This window comes from Triticum aestivum, chromosome 7D (assembly GCF_018294505.1).
Source record: "Triticum aestivum cultivar Chinese Spring chromosome 7D, IWGSC CS RefSeq v2.1, whole genome shotgun sequence".
Lineage (NCBI taxonomy): Eukaryota > Viridiplantae > Streptophyta > Magnoliopsida > Poales > Poaceae > Triticum > Triticum aestivum.
The window spans coordinates 150,241,396-150,262,240 of NC_057814.1; the positions used below are offsets into that span (position 1 = coordinate 150,241,396).

Sequence of the window (20,845 nt, forward strand, 5' to 3'; positions counted from 1 at the left end):
CGACGCGACGCAGGGGAGGAGGGGAAACAGGCCGGCGGGGGGGGGGGGGGGGTGCTCCGGCGAGGGCGAGCTCCGGGTGGCGATGGCAACGGGGCGGTCGGCGACGGTGGTCTCCTCTCGATCCCGTTCTGGATCGGGGGAGGGAGGAGGAGATATTTCCGGGGGGGAGTGGGTGCTGTCGGTGAGTGGGTGGGGGTGAGGGGATAAGGTGAGAGGGGTGGGCCGGCCGGCTGGGCCTGGGGGTCGGCCCAGTTGGGCCAGGGTCCAGTGGGGGGAGGGGGGTTCCTCCTTTGTTTTTTTTGTTTGTTTCCTCTGTTGCATTTTCTTTTCTTTTTATTTATTTTCTTTTCTGTTCTACATTATTTTAAAATAGTTAGGCATTTTCTAAAAATATGTTTTCTCCACAATAATTATCAGTGCAATATCTGGCACCCACCGAACATTTTTGTTTATATTTTTGAAAACTTTTATTATTGACATTAATTTGAATTTAAATTTTGAAACGGTTTCGAATCATCGCGAGGTTAACAACAATAACCGTGGTGACGTGGCATCATTAACGTGAGATTACTGTAGCATAAGTAGGAGTTCAGGATCACTTCTTGGTCTTTACTAGTTGACGACCGTTCCGTTGCTTCTCTCCTCGCTCTCATTTGCGTTTGTTAGCCACCATATATGCTTAGTGCCTGCTGCACCTCATTTCACCATCCTTTCCTGTAAGCTTAAATAGTCTTGATCTCGCGAGTGTGAGATTGCTGAGTCCTCGTGACTCACAGATTCTACCAAAACAGTTGCAGGTGCCGACGATGCCAGTGCAGATGATGGGATCGATCTCAAGTGGGAGTTCGATGAGGAACGTGGTCGTTACTATGTGTCTTTTCCTGATGATCAGTAGTGGAGCCCAGTTGGGACGATCGGGGATCTAGCATTTGGGGTTATCTTATTTTCATTTGGATCTTGACCGTAGTCGGTCTATGTGTGTATTTTGGATGATGTATGAATTATATTTTATGTATTGTGTGAAGTGGCGATTGTAAGCCAACTCTTTATCCTATTCTTGTTCATTACATGGGATTGTGTGAAGATGACCCTTCTTGCGACAAAACCACTATGCGGTTATGCCTCTAAGTCGTGCCTCGACACGTGGGAGATATAGCCGCATTGTGGGCGTTACAAGTGGCAACCTGCAAGCGAAGGCAATGGAAAGAGCATCGATCAGAGAGAGAGAGAGACAAACATCAGAAAAAACAAAGAATATAGGACAATACAAATAAAAAAACTTAATTTATAGTCCAAAAAATTAATCATCAAGAGATTCTCTATTGCTCAGCCTCGGCTGTGCTACCATGGAAAGAGAGCACCCATGTTAGCTTCCCAAGTCAGAGGATGTAAGATAAAGTTCAGGAGGTAGAACACAATTTGAAATTAGCTAGAACAAAAACTATTTATTAAAACAAGGCTCAGTAAATTAGATTGCACGTAGCTTGAGGGAGACATATAAAATTACTTGCCACACACGTGTGCATACACACATACCTAAACAAACTAATAAATGAATACCAATGACATAACTGCTCGGAAATTCTACAAGATCATCACGATTATTTCAGTGCTCGCATGAAACTAAAGAATGTGGTGGTCAACATTTGCATCTTTCAGAACATAAACAGTAAAGTTCGATTGATACTTACTATTTTCATAAATCAACGTGGTGGTCAACATTTGCATCTTTCAGAACATAAACAGTCATAAATCAACATGGTGGTCAACATTTGCATCTTTCAGAACATACACAGTCAAGTTCGATTGACACTTACTATTTTCATAAATCAACGTGGATGCTAGACCATCTAGCTCTGAAACTTCCTCCTGCAAGACTCCTTCCTCATCACCACTTTGCAGGTGCCCACCCGTTCTTTGCATTACAGGCTTCATTATTAAAACTCATCCCCTCTTCCCACATATGAAGATAAATGTCCACCAATGCTAGTACAACAGAAGCTGAAGTTCAAGTAATCAGTTGCTATCAAATCAAACCTTCAATACTGAATTAGAGTACATTTTCATAAAACTTTCTGCAGACTCACATGTGAAAGGTAGCAAATAACTGCAATAATAGGTAGCCAACAAAACATCAAATTCCAAGCGTTTCCACTCACAGTTTCACGGACATACAATAGTCCAAAGATGCTATCTAACCATTAAGTAAGTTAAATCTAATAATTAGTCCAACTAACCGAGTCAATCCCTAGGTCTAGGAACCATAGCAACCAAAGCATAAAAACATCTGCAAAATCACCTCTTAGAAGCATCACACAACAGATCTAACATGGTAAACACTCATTCATGTCTCAGAAAACAAAGAAATGATCTCAGACCGGCAGAAACCCAGTCACGCATTTCATCGAGCAGGTGAGAAGCAGGGGAGTAGGCAGAACCTCACCTCACAAAGAAGGATCACGCAGACACACAAGTAGAGAGCAAAACAGACGCAGCAGCCCTACAAACAAGAAGAAAGGAGAGGGAACAAACAAGAACATGTCAGTATAGATCAATCAATGGCGGGAGCAGCGGGAATCAACCAAATAAAACAAGAACCTCACCCTAGCAAAATGCAACAGCAGAACCCCAACTCGTCTAGATTGTGGCCAGCAGCTCCCCCACCAGAGAAAGAGAACTCGGGGAGGTCGATGCTGCACAAGGCGGAGGCGGAGCCGGCCGGAGGGAGTCGGCGACCGCGCGGGGGGGGGGGGCACTGCGGGCGGCCCGTGGGCGCGCAGCCGCTGTAGGGGCGCAATCAGGGGCGGCGGAGCCGCGGCGCGGCGCGGGCCGGACAAAGTGGAGCCGGTGCAAGTGCGCGCGCGGGGGGGGGGGGGGGCGACGAACTTGGCGCACGCGCACTCGGGCACGTCCGTGAAGAGGTGGAGCGGGCGGGCCGCCAGTCCTCGGGGCGGGGCGGAGCAAAGGACGCGCGGCAGCGCGAGGGGAAGACGGGTCGTGGATGGGTGCCCAGGCGAGCGGCGGCGGCCGGCGGTGGGGCAGGGAGGCGGGCGTGGGCTAGGGTTTGGAGGGGGTGAGAGAGGCGGGGCGTGAGGAAGAGGATAGGGAGCGGCGCGAGTGGGAGAGGAGCTAGCTAGGGTTATCTCCACGGGAGCCGCCCCTTTTATACCTCTAGTGCATGAAATGACGAAAATGCCCCAAGCGGGGCAGGCTATTTACGCGCGGTGGCACGACCGGGGCATTGCAGCTGTCTCGTTTTCGATCGGACGGCGAGGATCGAACGCCGGATTGATCGGACAACCAGTATCAGTCGCCCCGGAGATCTGACGGCCATTACGCGTCAAGGAGCTCGATCGAACGGTCCAGAATCCAAACGCACGGGGAGGCTTCGTTTTGCTTCGGACTCTAACAATGGGATGAGGTTGAGGAGGCGCTCAAGAGAGGGTGCCTCGTCGTCAAACATGATGTTGTTCCGGTGGTTCCAAAGAAACCAGGCACCAAGATATAGCAAGCAGGAGAGCCCTTTGCGGGGCGGCGATGGCGCTGCAACGCAGGAGGTCATGCAACAATCCTGGAACCAGTCGTGCAACAATCTTGGAACCAATCGTCGAGCTACAGAGGCCCATATGTCTATCGACACCAAGAGATGAGCTCATGTCAAAGCTGCCTCGAGAAAGAGCACCCGACGAGGAGGTGGTGCATGCTCTTGGGCTCCAGCCAGTGATTCGACCAGAAATGACATTTCGAGTCATCGCCCAGGACCCAAGATGTGGAGCTGCGCACGGTCGCCAGAGCATCAGGGTCGTGCGGGATCGGGAGATGGGACCAAGAGCGGACATTGTCAGTCTGCTGAAGCCAGATCCATCTAGCACAAAGGTAACTATTCCAACTCAAAATAATGATGGTCAAACTTTGAAACATGCCGTCCGCCTTAGTGCAACAACAAAAAAGACGTGGTCAGCCTTCCAGCATTGCGTATTCCTTGTAGCAGCATTAACCGGGCTTGTAGTGTCGCGTGTCCCGTTTGTTGGAGCCATGCTCAATCAAAACTACATGTAGACCAACCAGATTTTTTTGATGAATATGCAGCACATTAGAAACAAAAATATTAACCGTATGAAAAAACAGTACTGAAAAGGTTAGGACTCAATACACGCGCTTGTGGGGTCACACACTCCAGCTTGATTCTCCTTTACGGGGCTATACACAGGGCAACTTAATTAGTAGAGCGAATCAGCACCATGCATGTGCTTCCTCTATTGGGTAAACTAGATGACACCCTGCGCGTTGCTGCGGGACTTTCTTTCGTTCATGAGAAGATAGACGAAAAACATATATTATGGATGAATAAGAAAGAAATATGGATAGAAATGTTGGGAAAATATATTTACATTCTAAATGTTCAAACATAAAAAGGTATCATGAATAACATACAGCCATATAGCTCTTAAAATTGGTAAGGAAGTTGTGCTTTACACAAACAGAACAAAACAAATAAAACATTTTTAACAAAACTATTGTGCACATGGCAAATAGTTTAAACAATTGTTGCACGATGGTCCTATCTTGAGTGGCCGTCTGTTGTCTTGCATGGACGACTTGATTGGTTTGTCATCCAAAATTCTTGTCCATAGTATCGTGTGCGTATCACTGCTCTATTTTTAATGGCATGATAACTATTTCTTGAACCCGCAAAAAACTATTTCTTGAAGGCTTAAAGTTGTACGTAATACTTTGTCTAAAAAATATCCTATCAGATGTTAAAATCGTTTCTATTCCTAGCAAGCAACAATTAGAAGATGAGTTGTCCTTGGCATTCTTGATTCTTGTAAGAAACTGAAATGAAGAACAAAATTAGGAAAAATAACTGAAAACACTTGGGAGAATTGAACATTCATATTTACTCTGAATTTTTTGGTTCATAACCACACCATTAAAATTGGCGATGAGTAGAGCTGAAAGATCTCCTGGTAAAGCGAGGCACTATTGCTTGGACCACTGGAAGGAAAAATTTAAATATGATGTACAGTGTAGCATATAGCACCGAAAACAATCTGTAGTGCTCTGTAATTGCTCGACAATCTAAATTAATTATTTTCTAGTTTCAATGTTGTGCACGAAAAAATAAATTATGGAAATCTAGCCCTGTACAAAATTAGATAGTACAATTCAACAATAATCGGGAAGAACAAACAATGATCATGCTTGTTGGGATGGCAAATAATACATTCATTGATCTATGAACATAATTAGACAGGGCATGAGAAAAAAGAATCAGCAAATCATATAGGATAACCTCACAGTGATTAGCAAGATAGAAGATGAGGATTACAAATAGAGCCATGAAGGCATCAGGAATGGCCCAAGGGGAAATCAAAATTTCTCAGAGCTCGGATGCCATGGGGGTCAAAGGGAGCAATCAGCGGTCCCAAGGGGATATCTAAATTTCTGGGAGCACTATAACCTGTATGAGAGGAACATATATTGAAGGGAGCAAACAAATAACACTGCAAGGTCCGTATGAGAGGAATATATATTGAACGGAGCAAACAAATAACACTGCAAGGTTAACTTGAGAGATATAATCAAAGATTGATATAAAGGAGTAGTTACCTGCAGGGTCCTCCACGCCATCGATGGAAAGATAGGAGTTTAATGGTAACCTGTATCACTTACCAGACCAGTAAATCTTCAGTCAAACAATCTCACCACCTTAGCTACACCATGGCCCCAACCACGCGCATTATGTTCTATGTAATCCGAGGTTTTAGCATGTTGTTAGGCGCTTGCAGTTTCTTCACAGATGTACAATATATACTTTTGATCAATAACTGAACAAAGATGTGTCGTATTTATGTCTCTAGTAAAACTTCAATCTTGACTTAAAATTAACTACTGAAGTATTCAAAGATATGAACTGAATAATGTACGTTTACCAAATTATCAATCAAAAAGGGTACTACTCGTCAGATCAACAATCCAATATTAAATATGCAAAATTTCCAACAGCTAGAACAATCAAAGAGAGAACCAGCGCTAGCCACACAGTCGAAGATTGCAATTGTGGCGAAGAGGTAGACTGCTGAACCATTCTTGTAGGCCGATGGGGTCGGCGAGCACGGCGAAGGTGGCCAAAAACGACGCCAGCATCCCTGTGAACCCCACCATATGCTACGCGTCCCACCGGTTCAGTTTTGTACCTACGCGCGCACAGAAGAGAGAGCTCAGATCCATCTGGCGGCAGATTCCGAGGTAGGGCGAGTGAGGTGCGAGAAGAGGCCTACCATGTGGGGAAGATCTTGATGGACTGGGTGATGTTGAACGCAAGAAAGAAGACGATGAACGGGGAGTTGCCAAACACAGGCGGGCAGTGATAGAGGGCGATGCCGCATGCGGTGGCTGCGCGGCGGATGCAGTGTCTCCTATCGACAGCGGCTGGTGCTATATTCTTCCAACCTCTCCATCCTCTTCGAGACCTGTCACGGCGTTGGACATCCGGGGCTTCAAAATCAGTAGTCTCTAGCTAATCTTGAACAACTAAACCTAAATAAGGGACAAATCCTCCCGGGCAGAAGCGTTACTTGTTGGGAGAACAACTCCATCTTTTACTTCTCAATTTATTCGGCGCAGAAGATGAAAAGGCACCGGTGTAGAAGATAGAGAGATTGATGGAAAATCAGTTAGTGGGGGAGTTAATTAGGGAGGTAATAAAGGGGGAAACGTTTAGAGCCAGGGCATCGGCCGAAACTTCGGCCGGTCGACTCGGTCACCCCCGCGCGTAGCGCTAAAGCAGGAGGGACACGTCATCCCGCGAGGGCCCGCACACCGCTCTGCTTTCCTTATCCTTTCCAGAGCGGCTGGTGTCCACACACCACATCTCCTTCCTTTCTTTCCTGCCCTGCCCACGCCGCTGCTTCTGCCTATCTACTTTTTCTCAGACGCCATTGCTGTAGAGTTGCTGCACGGGGCGCCCTCCCCCATGAAGCGCGGCATCGTGAGAGTTGTTGCTGCTGCACGGGATGCCATCACCATGGCCGCGCCCTTCGCCATGGCCGAACGCGACGGGGCCGAACACCGGCGCTACTACGACAGGGGGCCATGGCCTGCGAGCTCATAGGCCAGGGTGGCCATGGCTTATGAGCTCGAGGCATGTTATTTATAACTCCAGATTTTGCTTTCATGTTTGTTTTTGCTGGAACCAGTGTACTAATTTGTTACCACCGTCTTCGTTTTTTGCTGGAACTAACCAAATTTTGCTGCCATGTCTTTTTGTTGGAATCATTTTGTAGCACTTTTTTGCTACAACAGTTTTGGTTTTTTGCTACTACCGGCACTGTCGTTTGTTACATCCTTTTTCATGAGGTTGTCGAGACCCTGCGACTGTGTGTTTTGCTACACCCTTGTACATTTTTTGCTACAACCTTGTGCATTTTTTGCTACTACTAGAGAAGCCCCTAACTGGACCACAAGTTGTTTTTGCTATAACCGTTTTGTGGTTTGCTGCAACCAATGTCAATTTTTGCTATCACCGGCTTCTTGATTTTTCTGGAACCAGCGCTCGATTTTTCATTTTTGCTACCACTAGCGTTTTGATTTGCTGGAACAAGCTTCAATTTTTGCTACCATCAGGTTTTTGGTTTGTTGGAACGGCATCGATTTTTTCCAATTTTGCTATCAACGTTTTATTGGTTTTTGCTGCAACCGTCAAGAATTTTTGCTACGACCGGTGGAATTTTTTGCTGCGACCGGCAAATTAAGGACGAGGAACAACACGAGCTCTACGACGGGTGCTGCGGCCGGTGACGTGTGGCTCTGCGAGCCGTGGGGGGCCTCGTCGGAGATGCGCCGCGGGGGCCTTGCTGGAGCTGGGCCTCGCCGGAGATGCGCCGCGGGGGCCTTGCTGGGCCTCGCCGGAGATGCGCCGCGGGAGCCTTGCTGGAGCTGCGCGGTGCTGCGAGCCGCGGGGGATCTCACCGGAGATGCGCCGTGCTGTGAGCCGCGGAGGATCTCGCCGGATATGCCCCACGGGGCCTGAGGAAGAAGAAGGTGGGGCATTTTTTACTTTTTTTTTACTCCAAATCCAACCGCCGCGCGGCTCGCATCAAGCGGCTATGACTGGACCGGCCGAAAGTTTCGGCCAATGCGCCGGCGCCTAGCGGTGCCCGTGCCGGTTATTGGGCTGGGAAGCCAGCGCGTAGAACACAGCGAGCACCGTTTTTTTGGTGACTCGGTCGTGCGCGTGTAGCAGGGAAACCATGTTGGGCTGCGAGTGAACCGTGCGGACGTAGCGGAAAAGCGTGTGGATTGTAGCGGCACGATTATGTGATGGCATGACTTGAAACTGAACTGCTGACATGTCATTTAAACTGACGGGGAATGGCTACATGTCAAGCTTAGTGGACATTGAGGTGGACACTTTACATGTTAAAAAAATTGATACTAACTTTTTAAGAATGTAAGATTAGAGTCAACCTGCGTGTGCAGTGCATGTCCTTCTTTTATTAGGGGCTTTAATCTTTTCTACTATTGGCAGGTGCAGCCACAGGCCCAGCGAAACAACGGGAGGAACCCGTCAGGCGAAGGCCCAACCCAGCAACGTGGAAATTCAATCTTGCGTGGGCTTCGACTTTGCGTGAGCTCTTTAATCAGCGCCACAGATGATCTATATAGAAATAATAACTTCACTATAGATGACATCTTCTTGTCTGGCTAGTTGGCAACAACTTGGATGTCTCACGTACATGTCGTGTGTTCGATTCCTGTCTCTTGCGATTATATTTTTAATCTTCAACAGACTTCCGGTTTCGTTCATACATCCCGTTTCCTTTGTTTGCACACATATATGTTCCTCCAACGGACAGACAAAACTTAAAAAGAACAAACCGGAGTTAAATCAAGAATACCTATTCCCTTTAATAGTAGGTATAGATATAGATATAGATATAGAAGATATAGACTACTACAAATATAAACCGGCGCCTGTGTTTTTATCAGGGGAGGGAGCAGCGCCTCTACGAAACCCAGTCACCGACGAACTCGGGATAGGCCGTGGCCATCGATTCCTTTGCGCAAAAAATTTAGTCTTTTTTTTTTTTCGTGCGACATAGGCTGTAAAACAAGGAGAATGGCATTTTGTTGCTTGATCTCCACGGAGGCTGAATTTTTTGAAAAAATATCAATCATACTTTTTGGTTTAAAAAATCTGAAAAAAATTGTACAAGTACACAAGGATGTGATATGTATGTGTGTAAAACTTCAGAATGAAATACCTTGAGATGCAATCTGTGCAAAAAGAACAAATTCACGGACTTTTGAGATGAATAATATCATGTGTTGAAAAGGCACAGATTTATCCTTTTTGCACGCCCTTATTTTAACGTATTTCATCCAAAAAATTTACACACATGTGTGTTATGCCTCCAGGTATGCCTGTATTTTTCAGATATTTTTGAAATCTAAAAATATGATTTTTCTTGAATTTTGAATTTTTCGAAAACCAGCCTCCATGGAGGCCGAGCTCCAAAAGCAAATTTTGTGAAGTAAGGACAAACTAACATTTGATTGGACTGAACCCATAATCTCTACTCTAGGCACAAGACGCGCCGAGTTTACTTACCCACTAACCATGTTTTTTTGCGAAAAACACCACAGAACTACATTAAAGATCGGCCAGTGATACAAGGTACCCCATACAATAAGAAAATTATGAACGGATCCCAGGGAGCCCGACCAACCACTGCACCACTGTGAACTGAAGGCACGCCGCGCCGCCGTTGCCGCCGCTCCCTCGAACCTGACCTAGTCTTGGATCTGGAGATGGGAAGTCTTCGAAGTTACGATTCAAATGGACCAACACGTTGGTGAGGAAGTAGATCAAACCACCACCATCTTCGTCGCCTCTCGACACAAAATCCTCCGCCTTGGTCACCGCCACCACCACGCGGGCCAGGAACTAGAAACCTAGCCTCACCGCACCGGAGGCACGACAGAAATCTACCTCCGCGAGCCCGACAACACCACCACAAAGGACAATGCCGGGAAGAGGACAGAGCTCGGGGGATGCCAGTGGCCGCGCCGCCGCCGCCTCTCCCAAATCAAAGGCGCACCACACACACACCTATCCTCCACAGCTCACCGGCAACGTCAAAGATGACCACGCCGGGATGAGGGCGAAGCTGCAACAGTTATTTCACTTGACGTTGTCCCCACCGTCACGATGGCGCTGCCGAGACACCAACCCCAATACCTATCTACAAGTCGAAAATGGAGGACTGGGGTCCCCCCACCCTCACGCCGCTGGAGCGACAGACGAAGGGAAGGGGAACTGCCAGCCTCGCTCGCGCTCAATGTGAGGGGTGGGTGGGGGAGAAGAGCTCCGGTATCGCCTCTCTCTGACTATCGCTGCCTCTGCTGGCGGTGCCGCAACGGCTGCCTACGATCCCGAGGAGACCCAAAGCCAAGACGACCGAGCGCCATTCATGCCGATGACCTATGATCAAGCTGGCATGGACGACACCTTCATGCAAGATCAGGTCGGCATGGGCAGCACTCCTTCCTGCTCAACCACGAGTTCCCGGAGAACTACGGCCTCGAGGAAGAGGATGAAATGGACATCGATGGGGAGCCTTTGTTCGAGGGCACCAAGACAGCGCAAAGAAGAAGCACAAAAGCAAACGGACGAAGGCATACACGCCGTCCGAGGACAAACTCCTTTGTGAGTGTTGGAAGGACATTGGGCAAGACCCCAAGGTCGGCGCCGAACAAACAACATCAACCTTTGGGCTTTGTGTTCATCGTGAGTACCATGAATGCAAGAAGTTTGCGTCGTATCAAATGGAGAGCAAGCGTGGGTGGGTGTCCCTCTCAAAGCTATGGAGGCTGATACAACAAGAGTGCAACAAGTTTTGTGCCACCCTTGAAACCATCAAGGCACGCCCCGTGAGCAGCATCGGCATGAAAGATATAGTATACATATGCCCCTCTTTGTATCCGTTTCCATTATGCTTGCATGTTAATTTGCATGTCCATTTGCCCGTATGCGTGCATGCTATCCATTTGTAGGCGTTCCAAGCTTTGGAGGCATTCAAGGCTCAACATGAGGGCAAGTCCTTCAACCTCCCCCTTTGTTGGATGGTCATTAAAGGGGAGGAGAAGTTCAAGGCGCAATATGCCGCCGCCAACGCGCGTGGGGGGGGGCAGCCATCGAGGATCATGGGGAGGACGGGAAGCCACGACCGCGGGGGAAACCAACTCAAAGAAGGAGGACAAACACGATGCAACGTGATTGCCTTGCATGCCACTTTGGAGGGCATCATGACCAAAAAGGACACAAGGGATGAAAAGCGCCCGCAAGACAATGAAGAGCAAATGAATGCCTTCATGGAGATCCAAAGGAGGAGGCTTGAGCTCGAAGCGGAGAAGTAAGCCAAGATGCTTGAGATGGAGACGGAGAAGCAAGCCAAGATGCTCAAGATCGAGGCCGTCAATGCCAATACCAAGGCAAAAGAAGTGGCAGTCGCTAGCATGATGACGGGGGTGAAGATCATGAAGGTGGACTTGAACACCATGTCGCCAAGGAAGAAGCCATGGTTCGAGAAGATGCAGGACGACATGCTCAAGTTCGACGACGAGTGATCTATGGCGGAGAGTGCCATCCTTTTTTGTATGCCGACAAGTGTGTGGGCATAACCACGGCCGAGATGGCGTGGTCGAACTCCCGCCCCTTTTTTATGTGCCGGCATGTGTGTCGGCCGTTGGTAAGTGCTGGCATGACGCCGGCATGAACTCTGGGATGATGGCATATACGCGGACATGAAATGGGTCACACGCGTTGGGCGCACGGCAGACCCAAACGTAAAACTGGGCGGACGCCGAGCGGGCGGCCGACCCAAACAGACGAAAAGTGTACAAAGCGCGCGTCTTTTTGAGTCGGCGCGTTGGAGTTGCTCTTAAGAATGATAAAAGAATAATTTTAACAAGTAGAAGTAATATATGGTACCATGGATGAGTTCAATGCGTGTGTTTAAACCATGGATGTAGGGGTGGTCAGGTCAAATGAAATCTATGAATACTACTACAATTGCTGAATATTTGACGAAATCATAAGGACATAAAAGGAAGTAAGTAGATTACGTATATGTAAGTTAGTCTTGTGGTTGGCTCTTTCACCATCATAAATATAACCCCTGGACGCATATGCCAATAAATGTGTAAGCGAGTAAAGGAAAATGAAAATAACTAATGCTAAATATCGATGCGTGCTACTTAGGGGCACACTGGCAACATTCAAAAGAGAGGTGGTTGTACCTCAAGCAGTGGGCGCAACCACTCCTCGCATTTGTAAGAGTTGTGCATTAGTATAATAACCGGCTTTCTTTCAGGAGCAGTGTCGTTAAGTTTCAGTAAAAGTATAGGTACATATCCCTGTTCAGCTGACTGTTGAAAAAAGGTGATAACAAATTCTATTATTCAGGGAGCAAGAGGCAAATAAAGCCAAGTCAGTGTACGATGACTGTAGACTTATATAATGTAGGTGCATGTGGAGCTGGATCTCACAACCACAGTTAATACTCCAAACCTCCAACTATCAGGCTCCCCAGAACCACAAGTGGGTCTTTTGAGACAGAGGGCCTGAGTGGAAACATGGAAGCAAATGTGCTAAGTGAAGCACATGGGGCAAATTATGTAGTGGTTTCCATGGCAGATTTTTTTGGAATTCACCCACGGCAAATTTGTAGGGAATAACATCATTTGACTAAGCTAATGGAACATGGCAACTTAATTTCATGGACCATGACAGATTTTGTCTTTTTTGCAAATAAGGCAAAAAATATTTGATATGATAATGGCAACTTAAGTTAATGGAGCATGGCAAATGTAGGTTTTGTGTCATGGAATTTTGTACTACGTTCATACATTTCATGGCAATTTTTTGTCACACAAAGCAAGACAATTATAATTAAAGCACCATGGCAAATCTTAATATGCATTTGTCATGGCCATTTGTTTTGTGTGTTTTTTACATGCCCAACAATTTATCAATTATCACACCAAACATGACATTCTGTACATGACAATTCACCTTTTTTTGGCATGGAAAGTTTACCTATATTGGCATGGGAATTTTTACTTTAACATACATGGCAATTTTAATTATAAACGCCATGTAAAATTTATTAGTTTTATTTTTTGCCACGACAATTTTACTATTTTTCGACAATATGGAAAGTGTAGTTTATACAACATGGCAATTTTTCACATTTTTGGACCATGATTCATCGCTCTTCAAACAAGGCAATTTTTATTTTTATTTCCCCATTTTCGCAAATTTGCGTTCATTTTGCCATGGCAATTTTACTTTATCACACATGGCAAATTTAATTTTATACTCCCATGGCAAATTTCTATTTATGAATCTGCCATGGCAATTCTTTTTTTATAATTTGTTCTTTTTTTTCACCCATGGAAATTTTAACTAAAATACCATGGCATTTTTTTAGAACTTGCCGTGGCAACTTTTTGTTCATAATTTGTTCTTTCTTCACACACACACGACAAATTCTCTCATACAAAAATAGAAATTTTAATTCAAATACCATGGCAAGTTTTTGTTATGTTTGAATTTTTTCCACAAAACTTGTCGTGCTATCGGATGTCTAACTGGACGCATTTTTTCATGCCATTTTTTCCATGTTGTAGTATGTTTTACTAAGCACACGTCAAAACTTCAAGTTTTGCCTCTATTTTTTCCAAAGGGCAATTTTTATCGTGCACAATCTTTACGTATGACAGATTTTCTAGATTCTCATGAATGACAATATTTTTCACCATCTGATGGTAATTTGTTTTTTCAATATTTACTTTTTTGTACCATGGCAAATTTTGCCAAAACAAACTTTTTCTCCTGCGTTTTTAATCAATGGCAACAATTTGTAATTTTCTGTTGCTGTCCCATTATACACTGATGACCCACAAGTATAGGGGATCTATCGTAGTCGTTTTGATAAGTAAGAGTGTCGAACCCAACGAGGAGCAGAAGGAAATGACAAGTGATTTTCAGCAAGGTATTCTCTGCAAACATTGAAATTATCGGTAACAAATAGTTTTGTGATAAGATAAATCATAACGGGTAACAAGTAAATAAAGTAAACAAGGTGCAGCAAGGTGGCCCAATCCTTTTTGTAGCAAAGGACAAGCCTGGGCAAACTCTTATATGAAGCAAAGTGCTCCTGAGGACACATGGGAATTGTTGTCAAGTTAGTTTTCATCATGCTCATATGATTCGCGTTCGTTACTTTGATAATTTGATATGTGGGTGGACCGGTGCTTGGGTGCTGCCCTTCCTTGGACAAGCCTCCCACTTATGATTAAACCCTCTCGCAAGCATCCGCAACTACGAAAGAAGAATTAAGGTAAACCTAACCATAACATGAAACATATGGATCCAAATCAGCCCCTTACGAAGCAACGCATAAACTAGGGTTTAACCTTCTGTCACTCTAGCAACCCATCATCTACTTATTACTTCCCAATGCCTTCCCCTAGGCCCAAATAATGGTGAAGTGTCATGTAGTCGACGTTCACATAACACCACTAGAGGAGAGACAACATACATCTCATCAAAATATCGAACAAATACCAAATTCACATGATTACTTATAAGAAGACTTCTCCCATGTCCTCGGGAACAAACGTAACTACTCACAAAGCATGTTCATAATCATAATCAGAGGAGTATTAATTATCATTAAGGATCCGAACATATGATCTTCCACCGAATAAACCAACTAGCATCAACTACAAGGAGTAATCAACACTACTAGCAACCCACAGGTACCAATCTGAGGTTTTGGGACCAAGATCGAATACAAGAGATGAACTAGGGGTTGAGAGGAGCTGGTGCTGGTGAAGATGTTGATGAAGATTGACCCTCCCTCGATGAGAGGATCGATGGTGATGACAATGGCGATGATTTCCCCCTCCGGGAGGGATGTTTCCCCGACAGAACAGCTCAGCCGGAGCCCTAGATTGGTTCTGCCCAGGTTCCGTGTAGAGACGGCGGCGCTTCGTCCCAAAAGCTTTTTTATGAATTTTTCCAGGGTAAAAGACACCATATAGCAGAAGATGGGCACCGGACGCCTCCCAAAGGGCCCACAAGGTCAGGGAGTGCGCCCAGGGGGTGGGGCGCGCCCTCCACCCTTGTGGCTGACTGGTGGCCCCCCTCTGGTACTTTCTTCGCCCAAAGTTATTTATATATTCCAAAAATAATCTCCGTGAAGTTTCAGGACTTTTGGAGTTGTGCAGAATAGGTCTCTAATATTTGCTCCTTTTCCAGCCCAGAATTCTAGCTGCGACATTCTCCCTCTTCATGCAAACCTTGTAAAATAAGAGAGAATAACCATAAGTATTGTGATATAATGTGTAATAACAGCCCATAATGCAATAAATATCAACATAAAAGCATGATGCAAAATGGCCGTATCAACTCCCCCAAGCTTAGACCTTGCTTGTCCTCAAGCGAAAGCCGATATCGATAAATATGTCCACATGTTTAGAGATAGAGGTGTCGATTAAAATAAAATACGGACATGAGGGTATCATGATCATCTTTTAGAACATCAACTTTTAATGCCATATAATTTCTTATGCTAAAGTAACAATTCGTTCACAAGGTAAAGTATGAATCAGAAACTTTATTGAAAACTAACAAACTATGATCTCAGTCATTGAAGCAATTGTAATTTATCATAACATCAGAAAGAGTCAATATAAGCGCTTTTCAGCAAGTCAACGTATTCAACTATCATATAATCTTTCACCATTGCTAACACTCACACGATACTTATGGGTACAAAGTTTCAATCGGACATAGAGAAGGATAGGGGCTTATAGTTCCGCCTCCCAACTTTTTACCTCAAGGGTAATGTCAATAATAATACTTTATGATAACCTACATCCGATTGGATATATATATCCGGATCTCTCCAACACATAGAGCTTGCCAAAGGAAAAAGTGTAAAAAGGAAAGGTGATGATCACCATGACTCTTGCATAAGGGTAGGAGATAAAAATAAAAGATAGGCCCTTCGTAGAGGGAAGTAGAGGTTGTCATGCGCTTTTATGGTTGGATGCACAAAATCTTAATGCAAAAGAACATCACTTTATATTGCCACTTGTGATAAAGACCTTTATTATGCAGTCCGTCGCTTTTATTTCTTCCATATCAAAAGTTCGTATAAAACTTATTTTCTTCACACTAATAGATCATGCATATTTAGAGAGCAATTTTTATTACTTGCACCGATGACAACTTACTTGAAGGATCTTACTCAATCCATAGGTAGGTATGGTGGACTCTCATGGCAAAACTGGGTTTAGGGAAGTTTGGAAGCACAAGTAGTATCTCTACTTGGTGCAAAGAATTTGGCTAGCATGAGAGGGAAAGGCAAGCTCAACATATTGGATGATCCATGACAATATAACTTCTATTCGGATATAAGCAAACATAACTCATTATGTTGTCTTCCTTGTCCAACATCAACTTTTTAGCATGTCATATTTTAATGAGTGCTCACAATTACAAAAGATGTCCAAGATAGTATATTTATATGTGTGGCCTCTCTTTCTTTATTACTTCCTATTAATTGCAACAATGACCAAAACTATGTTTGTCAACTCTTAACAACTTTTATTCATCATACTCTTTATATGTGAAGTCATTACTCTCCATAAGATCAATATATGATATTTTTATTTCTTTCTTTCTTTTATTTAATTCCCTCAAGATCATAGAAAGAAAGCAAAGCCCTTATCTCAAAACTACTCTTTATTATATATCTCACGGACTCGATTACATAGAGAGATCATAAAGCAAAACTCAAAACTAGATCATACTAAAAACTTTATTCTACTAGATCAAGATATAACCCAAAGGATCAAACTAAGAAAAGCGATAAAGCTAAAGATATGATGGTGATACGATACTGAGGCACTCCCCCAAGCTTGGCAGGTGCCAAGGGGAGTGCCCATACCCATGTATTTAGATCTCTTTCTTTGGAGGTGGTGATGATGGAGTTGTTGATGAAGCAGGCTTGTCGTCCATCTTCCAAGGCATAGGCTCACCATCATAGAAAGATGAGTGGGTCTCCGGGATCCTCGAATCTGCTGCCAAACTCATCCTCTTGAATCTATATTCATACTCACAGTTTGGTTTTGCAGGTCATAGATCTGGGCTTGGAGATGCTCAATTTTCTCATGAAGCCTGAAGATGGCCTCCTCAATGCTCTTGGGATCCAGCTTGTGCTTGTTGTGAACTCTGTGATCATCGGTTGGCGTTGAGTCCACGTTCCACCATCCCTTCACACTTGAAAACCTGCTGCTCTAGTGCTTCGAGTCTTGTCTCCACGCTTCCGGTCTTCTTCGGCCCCTCAACATCGCGGATGTGCAGAACCCCTCATGCATCTCAATGGCTTGATGGTGTCGCAGCACCTCCGCAAGGTAGGGGTTGATGACCTTCTTGAAAAACTTGTCCTTGGGGTCGCTTGGAGACCTCATGGCGATCTAGATCTGTCAGAAAAACAGCTGGAAACAAGAACATGAGATATTGTCGTGGTACGGTGGTCAAAACCTTCGGGAGATTATATAATGAATTTTTACCGACCATAAGAAGTATTCTGCAAGAAAATGGAGTCCGGAGGGCACACGAGGGGGCCACAGGGTCAGGGGGCGCGCCCAGGGGGTAGGGCGCGCCCTCCACCCTTGTGGTGGCCTCGTGTCTCTTTCAGACTACTTTTAATTTTCCTAATTTTTTAAATATTCCAAAATGGATAAAATTTATCATTGGAAACGTTTTGGAGTCGGTTTACTTACCGTACCACATACCTATTCCTTTTCGGAGTCTGGGACGTTCTGGAAAGCGTCCCTTATGTACTCCTCCAGTGTCACGGTATCAATTATATTGGTCTCAACATTTATGGGAGTACCTGAGATATAATGTTTAAGTCTTTGACCGTTTACCACCTTCGGATTTTTACCTGCATCATTGTTGATTTTTATGGCACCCGAACGATAGACCTTCTCGATAATGTATGGGCCTTCCCATTTAGAGAAAAGTTTTCCTGCAAAAAATCTTAAACGAGAGTTGTATAGCAAAATATGATCACCTACATTAAACTCACGCTTTTGTATCCTCTTGTGAAAGATCGTGGATGTCGCCTAGAGGGGGGGGGTGAATAGGCGCTTTAAAATAATTACGGTTGAGGCTTGAACAAATGCGGAATAAACCTAGCGGTTAATTTGTCAAGCACAAAACCTACAACAACTAGGCTCACCTATGTGCACCAACAACTTATGCTAAGCAAGAAAAACTACTTAGGTGATAGCAAGATATATGACAAGAAACAATATGGCTATCACAAAGTAAAGTGCATAAGTAAAGGGCTCGGGTAAGAGATAACCGAGGCACGCGGAGACGACGATGTATCCCGAAGTTCACACCCTTGCGGATGCTAATCTCCGTTTGGAGCGGTGTGGAGGCACAATGCTCCCCAAGAAGCCACTAGGGCCACCGTAATCTCCTCACGCCCTCGCACAATGCAAGATGCCGTGATTCCACTAAGGGACCCTTGAGGGCGGTCACCGAACCCGTACAAATGGCAACCCTTGGGGGCGGTCACCGAACCCGTACACTTTGGCAACCATTGGGGGCGGTCACCGAAACCCGTCAAATTGCTCGGGGCGATCTCCACAACCTAATTGGAGACCCCGACGCTTGCCCGGAGCTTTACACCACAATGATTGAGCTCCGAAGACCACCAACCGTCTAGGGCGCCCAAGCACCCAAGAGGAACAAGCTCAAGGGTACCAAGCACCCAAGAGTAATAAGCTTCTCAACTTGTAACTTCCACGTATCACCGTGGAGAACTCAAATGGATGCACCAAATGCAATGGCAAGGGCACACAGAGTGCCCAAGTCCTTCTCTCTCAAATCCCACCGAAGCAACTAATGCTAGGGAGGAAAATGAGAGGAAGAACAAGAAGGAGAACACCAAGAATTCCAAGATCTAGATCCAAGGGGTTCCCCTCACATAGAGGAGAAAGTTATTGGTGGAAATGTGGATCTAGATCTTCTCTCTCTTTTCCCTCAAAAACTAGCAAGAATCCATGGAGGGATTGAGAGTTAGCAAGCTCGAAGAAGGTCAACAATGGGGGAAGAACACGAGCTCAAAGGATTAGGTTCATTGGGGAAGAAGACCCCCTTTTATAGGAGGGGGAAAATCCAACCGTTAAGTGCTCAGCCCGCACACTAGCGGTACTACCGCTCGGGCGGAAGAAGCAGTGAAAAGGAGCAACAAAACAAGAACCTTGGGGCGGTAGTACCGTCGATAAGCGGTACTACCGCTCACCCCAGCGGTACTACCGCTGGAGGAGCAGAACACGGGACAAAAGGAGGCAGGACAGAGCAAAGTACGGTGGCAGTAGTGCAGTAGCGGTACTACCGCTCGACCGGAGCGGTACTACCGCTTATAGGCAGAACTACCGTGCCTTACTGCCGCGCGACTACCGCGCGACTACCGATGAACCCGACACGAAAAGAGTAGACCCAAAATCGAGGCGGTAGTAGAGCGATACTACCGCTTGACGCTACAAGCGGTACTACCGCTGCCACCGCGGTACTACCGCAGGGAGAAAAACAGAACTGCCAAAACTTCTTCATATGAGCTCCGAATTGAGCAAACTCAAGCTTGTTGGATACAAGACGACGAGTAGCATCAAAACATCGACTAGTTATAGTAAGAAGAGGTAGGGGAGGTATGCCAACAAATAGAGGAGTGAAACCTCCAACCGAGAAGAACCGGCATAACCTCCAACATCGAAAACATCACAGAAGATGCGAGTGAACTCCATTTTCGATGAACTCGAGCTTGTCACCAAGATGACCATAAGCTCCAAAACTCACAAAGAGAAGAACCAAACAAGAACCAATAAAGATGATGCAAGGATGCAATGGTTTGAGCTCTCTATGAACGATACGATCAAGCTACTCATCGAGAGCCCCCCTTGATAGTACGGCAATCGATCCTATAACCCGGTCTCCCAACTACCATCATGAGACTGGTAAAATAGAAAACCTATCAAGAGCAAACCTTTGCCTTGCACATGGTCCACTTGAGCTAGATGATGACGATCTTGACTCCCTCAAGTTGGACCACCTTTCTTGATTGCGTTGGCTCGATGAAGACTATTGATTGCTCCCCCATACTCCACTATGGGTGAGCCACCCTTCCGCACATCTTCACAAGTCCATTGTCACCACAATGGCTTCAAGCATTTGATCTCTTCGTGATGCTTTACTTGAACTTGCCCGCTTCACTTGAACTTGCACACCGCAACCTAACCCCACAAAGAACTCTCATGAAGACCATGGGTTAGTACACAAAGCGTAATTGACAATGCTTACCATACCATGGGATCGCTTGATCCCTCGGTACATCTTGTGCGCTTTGTGTGTTGATCAACTTGATTCACTCTTGACTTAGTCTTGATCAACCTTGACTCTTTCCAACTCTCTTCATTTGGATGATGTCTTGAAGGTAAACATGAATGATCACACAATCTTCTTCTTCAAGACATGCTTGCAATAAGCTCAACTCTCACATGACCAATCTTTGGATAATTCCTTAATAACACCTTGGTCACCACATAAACTCCTTGAAACCAACACATGGACTTCAAGAAATGCCTATGGACAAATCCTTCAAATATAACTCAAGGCAACCATTAGTCCATAGAGATTGTCATCAGTTACCAAAACCAAACATGGGGACACCGCATGTTCTTTCATCTT

At 45.3% G+C, this 20,845-nt stretch overlaps 2 long non-coding RNA genes across 3 annotated transcripts; one reads left to right on the plus strand and one right to left on the minus strand.

Annotated features, from left to right (window-relative positions):
* Window positions 1-4,453: 4,453 nt before the first annotated feature.
* On the minus strand, window positions 4,454-6,680 carry LOC123169413 (uncharacterized). 2 transcript variants are annotated; one of them, XR_006484798.1, is made up of 4 exons: window positions 6,582-6,680; window positions 6,285-6,476; window positions 4,932-6,200; window positions 4,454-4,836 (listed from the first exon to the last, which is right to left on the minus strand). It is a non-coding gene; the product is annotated as an uncharacterized lncRNA (long non-coding RNA). The 2 variants fall into 2 exon arrangements; XR_006484797.1 differs by having other exon boundaries at window positions 4,454-6,200.
* A 210-nt stretch (window positions 6,681-6,890) lies between these two features.
* LOC123167252 (uncharacterized) lies at window positions 6,891-8,795 on the plus strand. Its single transcript, XR_006483878.1, has 2 exons — window positions 6,891-8,046; window positions 8,534-8,795. It is a non-coding gene; the product is annotated as an uncharacterized lncRNA (long non-coding RNA).
* The last annotated feature ends 12,050 nt before the right edge of the window (window positions 8,796-20,845 follow it).